General features: G+C 35.1%; 1 pseudogene; it reads left to right on the forward strand.

Moving 5' to 3' along the window:
• Positions 1 to 816, forward strand: LOC122289320 (annotated as a pseudogene).
• Positions 817 to 8,727: the final 7,911 nt, after the last annotated feature.

Genomic DNA, 8,727 nt, shown 5'->3' on the forward strand with positions numbered 1-8,727 from the left:
ATGGATGAAATGGACTGGGTGAAACCCAAAAACAGAGTGGAATTGCTTGGTGCTTCCTTTCCAAGAGGAGATCTCAGCAAACCAGAAAATACATGTGGGTCCATTACAAAAGACCAAGTCCAACAGCAAGTCAATAAAACAGGGAAAGGGAACAAAGTACAACAGAAAATACAGGACTGAAAAAAGGTGCCAGCTGCAAAATATCACAGAACAAATGAAGGCATGCAAGGGACAAATGAAGATAGAGTACATAAAAGGTTTGTTAATTTTTATCTAACTACAAGTATTCAGTCCATTTAAGTGTCATTTCTACCAAACTTTCTTTCAATTGTACCTTAGTCTCGGTGGTTCAATCACATTGATGCACTTTGAGGATCTCTGGTGTTTCAGGAGAAGGATGTGGTGCACTGTTGAGGATCTGCTCCCATCACAGGGGAGGCAATTGCAACCCCTCCATTGCAAAAGACCTTAAGGCCTCAGCTGCAGAAGATCATGATGATGAAGATTTCAAATTTTTGGCGAGGAGACTGAAGAGGAGAAGAAGGCTACTGAAGAAGTTCGGCTGCCATCAAGGCATCCGGAAAAAAGAAAGAGTCTGGCAAGTCCTCCATTCTTTTGGATGTGAAGCCATGGGATGATGAAACTGACATGAAAAAACTTGAAGAAGTAGTGAGAAGTGTTCAGATGGAAGGGCTGTTTTGCGGAGCATCTAAACTGGTCCTGGTTGGGTATGGTATCAAGAAATTGCAGATAATGCTTAACATTGTGGATGACTTGGTATCTGTTGATACTGTCATTGAGGAACGTCTATTATGATGGCATATAATTTATGTTACTGCACTCTGGTGATTGTTCTGGCTATCATTTCTATTTGCTACCAGGATTTTTTTGCTTGGAAACTATCCTATTATTTGACATGAAATAAGTTATAGTGTAGATGCTTTTATTGGAGCAAAAACTAATAGATAATGGTCTTTGTGAAGGTGACGCTAGAGAATGTTCGCGAACTTAACCTTCACCCAGAATGTGTCAACAAAACTCCATCTAGTGAAACATTTGTTAAATTCAATTTACAAAAGGTGAGTTTTTTAAAACTCTATTATATATATAAACATTATGGTAGACATGAGTGAATGATTGAATTTAATTAGTTTGTATACAAGTTTATGTCCATTATAATGATATAATGAGAATGCACAATGATAATATCTCAGGGAATACTTCCTGAAATTCTTGAAGAACTGATTACAGCTCAATGGAGAGCAAAGGCAGATTTGAAGGTAATAACTTGTTTACTTGTGTTTTAGCTGCCATTATATAAACATTAGCATGCATTGCGATCAAGCTTCTTTTATTGGTGTTCTGTGCATGTAAATGATGTCCTCTCCACTTTTATTGTAGGAAGCAAAAGATTCAATTGAGAAGGCTGTGCTAGATGGTCGACAGCTGGCCTTGAAGGTGAGCTTTGCATTTTTTATTTATTGAAGTTCTGTGGTAGTTTCGTGTGCTCACCATTCAGGAATAGTCAGTTACCATGTAATTAAGTTCTCTGATGTCTTTTTTTTGTTTTCAGATAAGTGCAAATTCTATATTTGGATTCACTGGAGCTACTGTCGGTCAGTTACCTTGCTTAGAGATATCTTCAAGTGTTACAAGCTATGGTATAGTTAAAATCTGGTTAATCTCTGCATGAGCTGAAATGCTAATAATTTCGAGTTCTAATTGTTTGCATGGTTTGGCTGCTGTGTCAAAGAGACAAATGAATGAGCACACCAAAAAACTTGTTTTCAGATAAATTTACAATGCTTGGGGGCTATGAACACAACGTTGAGGTATTTTGTGTAGACTTTTCTTTTCTAATGGTGAATAATACTCCAATCAAGGGCTATGCATGGTATGTCTGTTGTTGAGGTAGCCTGGATTCTAGGTGTCTTAAATGTGTGTTAATGTCACTTTTTTCTGGGGATGATAATTCACAAAAAGTTTATACCTTTCTAGGAGATGTTCTAAGATTACACGAATAACTAATTCTCGTTATTTTATGGAGAATTAGTATGAGATAGTAAAGAAATATTGAAGTAGAATGGTTCTGGTGGCATTATGGTTTGGGATTGATGAAAACGATTGTCTTTTTTGTTTAGAGGTACTATTCTATGGAGAATCAGTATGAGGATGTGGAACCCATATCAGCTTGAAGAAATTTTTGGTCTTTCTTAGGCTTTATTGCTGCTTTCTATTCACTCTTGAGTGATTTTAGGGTGCCTTGTCCTGTTTCTGACTTCATATGCACAGTGAACTGCAACTGCTGCACATTGTACAAAACTTCATTTTGGGAATTGAAGTTTTGCATTAGGAATGAATGATGCACGTCATTGTTCTCTCTATACATATATGGAAGGAATTAGTAGTATGATTTTGTTAATGCCCATGGCCTTTCCATTAATTTTTATTCTTGTTTTCTTTAATACCTTAGTCTCTTCAAACATGGATTGAATTAGTAATTGTATGGTATCAGGTTATATATGGGGACACAGATTCAGTTATGGTACAATTTGGGGTTGACACTGTGGAGGCTGCCCTGAAGTTGGGGAGAGAAGCTGCTAAATATATTAATGGCACTTTCATTAAAGTAAAGAATTTATAATAATTCCAATATTCTTGATTCGTCTTTTATCTCACATAGCAGCTTTCCAATTGACGTCACACCAAGTCTTTGGCATCAGTTCAGAATATGATTCCAACAAGATATAAGAAAGAGTCTGCCTTGCTCAAACATTTCTCACATCGCCTTTATCTGTGTGGAATCGAAGATTTTCAATACAGTATTTAAAATAAATCTCAACAAATCCATATCAAGCTAGAACAACTTAGTTGTTTGTGCAGGATCATTTAATTTGGCCAAATGCTATGACTCTTATGACTTTGACGAGAATAGTGCTCTAGCTTATTAATATTTACTTATCAATGCAAATATGTGGATATAGTGAATGGTGAATATGTTCATTCACCTGGATGCAACTTCCATGTTGTTAATTTAGTTTATTGGACTGCTTTGGAAAGGGAAATTTTCAAAGCAAAGCAATTAATGCATTTATCCCATATATTTTAGTTACAAACTTCTAGAACTTGACTAAAACAAGGGTTACATGGAATATTAGAAAATGCTTTGACTTCTCTGGGATGGACATAATATAAAGCAAAAAATTTATTGTGGTACAAATGGAGTAAAAAAACTTATGTGGTTCCAATTTTCTTGTATCCTTATTCTTATAATGGATTCTCTGTTTTTGTTTTCTTTGGTGTTTCGGTTCGTGAAGCCTATCAAACTGGAGTTTGAAAGGGTTTATTATCCATATCTCTTGATTAGCAAGAAGAGATATGCCGGTTTGCTATGGACAAATCCAGACAAGTTTGACAAAATGGACACTAAAGGTAATGTAAGAGTTCCTCAAGTTTGTGATTCTCTATGTTTTTTTAATGTCAATTTTCAGTACCTTTTGTTATAGGTATTGAAACTGTTCGAAGAGACAATTGTTTGTTAGTCAAAAACCTGGTAAATGAGTGCCCACACAAGATTCTTATTGACTAGGACATTCCTGGGGCAGTCCAGTATGTGAAGAATATCATTGCAGATCTTCTTATGAACCGCATGGATTTGTCACTTTTGGTTATCACTAAGGTGGGAAAAATAAGAAGATCCATGAACTAGAGTAAACGTTTAGTAGAAAAGAAGTGATTCATGTATTTGGGGTATTCATGTACTTGGGTGTTGGTGTACTAGGGAAGTTCATGTATTAGAATAAATGCTAGGTACTGAATCTACAAGCCTATAAATACCTATGTATGCATTGGCACAAAGTAAGCCACTTGAGAAGCAATCCACAGAGAAAAAATGTCCAAAACAATCTCTCCTCTCTTCCAAACAGAATAGAATATCTATTTCACTCCTCCAACAGATACATGCTCGAAAATCTTAATAGTTTGATGAAAACAATTACATTTTGATGGTTTCAAACATCTGTTGGTTAAGAAGAATAAGTTTGTGTATACATACCGCAGCGCATTGGACATGTTAAATTACGAAATTAAAACTAAAAATGTAATTAATAAGCTATAAGTATGGATACTAATTTCCAGATTGAGCACATGGCAAGAAATCAATGTAAAAGATGCATGTATCTTCCACACCAACTTGCAATATAAAGAACTCATTGGATAAAGTTATGGTAAATTTTATTTTGGGCTAAGACCTATAGAAAATCCATGTGGAGTGTGAGCGGCACATTCTTGAGATTAAGCTTTAAAATTATTCATATTCAAGCAAGCATACGCATCAAAAAAATAAGAACGAAGACAATATTATGATCAGAACCATGCATTTTTCACAACCTGTCCTCCTAAATCTATTAACTTGGACAAGCACTTATTGATTGATTGTGTATCTTGAATACGCTCTTTTGATCTATATGCTGCAACTCTATCTAGGAGGAAATTAGTTGGGGACTGATATATACTAACAGCAGATGTAGTTGCTTACAAGAGCATGCAACTGTGTACAGAGTGCTTGCAACCACGCTAGTATGTATATATGTATATATATAGGCATATAAAATATTATGCCATTAAGATGCATGCATGGATTGCGATTGATCTTGAGCTAATTCCACAGTACGCTAAAAGAATGCTGTCTTAATTAAGTCTCAACTCTAGGATATGGTTGAGTTAATTAAGTCACTAAAATTAATTTAAAAAAAAAAACAAAAACAAAACCTTCACCAAACTGAAAATTATATGTAAACAACTCAAGTACGAATATGTCAATTAAACTTTCACATTTTGCACAGACAAAACTCAAACATACAACAGAATTGGTTTTCCCGGCGATGCAAAATCGCTGGGAAATCCACCAAAATCCCTGCCATAGTGGGTTTTGATAAATATTACCATATTTATCAAAACTTAATAAATATAAGTAAGCTTATAAGAGAAATAGGTTTCAAGTCATAAAGATTAGCATGATGATATTTGAAAATAACAACTACTTTCAAGCAACCAAGCAGATAAAAATAATTACTAAAAAGTGGGATTAATTTTTGCAACTATAATGTCATTCTTGGTAGGAATGACATGCATTAAAGACTGTATGGACAATGTTACCAATAGCAGGTTTCAACTTTACCCAAAATTCTTTCCCTAAATCTAGCCCTAAGCCTAACCTCAATTGCACAAATTCTATGAATGGGACATTGACAGCACGAAATATATCTATTATCGACTACCAACTACCAAGATTCAAAATCAACCAATAAATCACAATATGCACAGCATCTGCAGATCAGAAGATTAAAAAAAAAAAAAAGCAAAACAAAACCATAAGAACAAAAAACTAAAACTGAGATTTGTGCATGTCAATATACAATCCAACTAACCCCGAACATGGCGCAATGTTCATGCATGTATGGAGAAAAAATTGAGTTCCAAACAGAGTTTGTGAGTAGAAAAATACCTTGGACAAGCTGAGCAGCACCCGAGCAAGTGGATTTTTACCAACCGAGGGCTTAGAATTGACTGGAAAGCCTCGCATACAGGATGTTTGGGAGAGCGAATTTAGGGAAATTTCTGGTAGCTCTAATGCACAACAAAGTACGATTTTGTCAGCAATCGCCGTGTGTACATATGCATTCAACAGAACGTTTGGTTAATTTTTGGTAGCCGAAGTATATGGGTTTGCCGAATGATGGAGGCAACGCTTAGGTTTTGGAAGGAAACGGTTTCGCAACCTTCGAACGCCAAGAAAATGTCGTGGATGCCAGATATGGAGCTTCGGGACATATTCGGAAATGGGGATTACTGGAACTAAACCGTATGGATTGGCCGGAAGGGATTTCAGTTGCATGTGATTGGAAATCGATGAAAAACACATGGAGAGTAAAGAGGGTACTGTGAATAAGTCGCGAGGAGGGAAATAAAATGCAATTAAGTTTGACGCCTGAGTTTAGATAGGACATATAGTAGCGAAATTTTTCGCCGCTAAAAGAAAAAAATTGTTGGGATATTTTAAGTGACTTTCTCGCCTGCAAATATAATAAATATAGTAGCGATTAAAAAATCACCGCTATAAGTGACATATTACGGCGATTTCTTTGGCAGCGATTAAAAAATCGTTGGTAAAAGCCCAGATTCTTGTAGTGTTATAAACCATAGCCACAAAGTTGTTGCCTCGAGGCTTCCAGCATTGCTGCTACTTCCCTGCTACTGCCACAAAGCTGCTGCTACTTAGTTCTTGCTACTGATGCTCATGCACTGCAGTTTGCACATGCCACTTATAGTGAGAGTTTGAGCAATTATCTTATGAGTTATGACTCTATGAGCAATCAAAATATGTTACTGATTTTAGGACCCTTAAAAAAAGTAAAAAATAATTATAATAATCAGATATGAGACATATTATGTTAGCAAAAAGCATATATATTTACATGATGAGCTTTCAAGTTGCTTAAAAAAATAGAGTTCAAACTAATCCTCTAGGTGTCCAATAGTACTAGACCCATGTGATTTCACCTTATAATGATGTGTTCTTGGTTATTGTTTGGAGTTACTAAGGACTAAAGAAGGGCTGATCAGATTTAGCATGTAAATGTTTATATGGTATGCATGTATATATGTGGGTGTTGAAGGAGTAACGTGCTCCTAGTCCTAGTTTTGGACCAAGCATGGTTTGTAGGTTGGTTTGTGAATTTTCATGACTAGATTTTAGTGTTGTTAAGAATTAAGATGAAATTGAAACTGATTGTTGTTAACACTTAAAAATGTGATTAAAATGTATGTTGATAATGTTAGGCTTAAAGATGATATATATTTTGGAAATGAAAGTTTTATTTGATGTTTTGAGTCCAAAACGTGAGTGATTATGAATTTAATGATTTAAAGTATAAAAATGGTCTAGGCATTATAAGCATGTAGACTGAAAGCTTTGAACTCGATTTAAGTAGTTTTGAGATAAACATGAAACATGCATGACTAATGTGACTAAATGGAGTAATGACACAAAAGTGACCAAATGAGTGCTTTATGTGTTGCAAACGATTAAGCTTAAGCAGTTGAGTTAGATTTTTGGTTAATTAGTCTTAAAAGTGTATTGAAGATGAAGGATGCAATGTAATATCCAGAGTTCAACACAAAACATAAGCTGTTACAAAGTTAAATTTCCAGCTTCCACAAATAAATTGGGAGTCCTCTCATTTCATTACTGGAAGTCTGGAACAATGAAAAAAAGACACACCATAAACCCAAAGTACCAAACAAACCTCAAATTAAATGTATAATAATCCAAGTATTAGCATGCATATATATATATATTGCATTTGCAATGTCAAAAATATATAGAAATAAAAAAAAGCATATAATTAATTTAATGATGCATTTGATACATGGCATATAAATGCAACATCAGCAACTTTATTGCAAAAACAATTAAAAACATAAGCAGTTTTAAAATTCAAACATTAAAAAATAAATCTATGGTAAATGGTCCACATGAACAATGCCTTTAAGAAAAACCATAACCAACAATCTTCTCACATGTTTAGTCTTTAATTAGCATTGAAATTTGGGCCGGTAGGCATTGAATTTGATGCCTCCACAAAATCAGCAAACTCCCCTAAAAATTTAAAATAAAACAAGTTAAATAGCCTTACACAACATATATTATAAAACAAAATAAACAACAAAATAAATGCATTACATACCCATATCCAACTGCTTCTCAAATTCCTCCACTTCATCCATTAAAGTCCTAAGGCTTATTGGAGTAGAAGAAGAACGAAGCCAATTTTGTGCACATATGAGACCCTCAACACTCATCGGATTTAAACTACTTCTGAAAGGGTCAAACACACGACCAGCAGTGCTAAAAGTAGATTCAGAGGCCACAGCAAATATCGGTATTGCAAGTACATTGCGTACAACCTTTGAAAGTACACGATATCTAACTGAATTCACCTTCCACAAATTTAGAATGTCAAAATTATCATCTCGATCCTTACATCTTTCAGCTAGATATCTATTAACCTCTGACTTACTTTCCAAATTGTCCTCTGACTATAATTATTGCTTAAATTGTGCCATCAAGTGTGCCTTTCTACTCTCATTCTTGTCAGCTGAAGGACCTACATCCATGTGGGGAACTTGTGCGCTGAGGAGAACTCAATTCTTCATTTTCCCTGTATGCCTCATAAATGCGGATAAATGCATTTCTCACCCTCCAACTGAAATCAATATTTTTTTGTAGGATCATGTGCATACATTTGTCCCAAACCAAAATCAAGATATCGCATCTTGAACCTAGGATCAAGAAGAACCCCAACATACAGCAACATATTCTGATTTTTCAAATTGTCCCAATACTTTTCAAACTTTTTCAACATATTTGTGGCTATTAATCCCACCATAGGGCTTCGTTCTTCACACTCCATGTTAATAGTATCTTTAGTACCAACCAATTCCGGGAAAAAAATAGTGCAAGTTACGTATTCACCCCCCGACAAGCGTAACGTTGCATCATGAAATAATTGAAGATACCTCACAAATAACTTCACATTCTTCCAATCGGATGCATTGGAAGTCCCTAACTTCCTCGACTTTCTTCTATTCACCACATCTTCATCATCAACATCATCGTCATCATCATCTTGAATACTACCAAGGAAACACGGATCTTCTTCCTCC

Source organism: Carya illinoinensis, chromosome 12 (assembly GCF_018687715.1).
Source record: "Carya illinoinensis cultivar Pawnee chromosome 12, C.illinoinensisPawnee_v1, whole genome shotgun sequence".
NCBI lineage: Eukaryota > Viridiplantae > Streptophyta > Magnoliopsida > Fagales > Juglandaceae > Carya > Carya illinoinensis.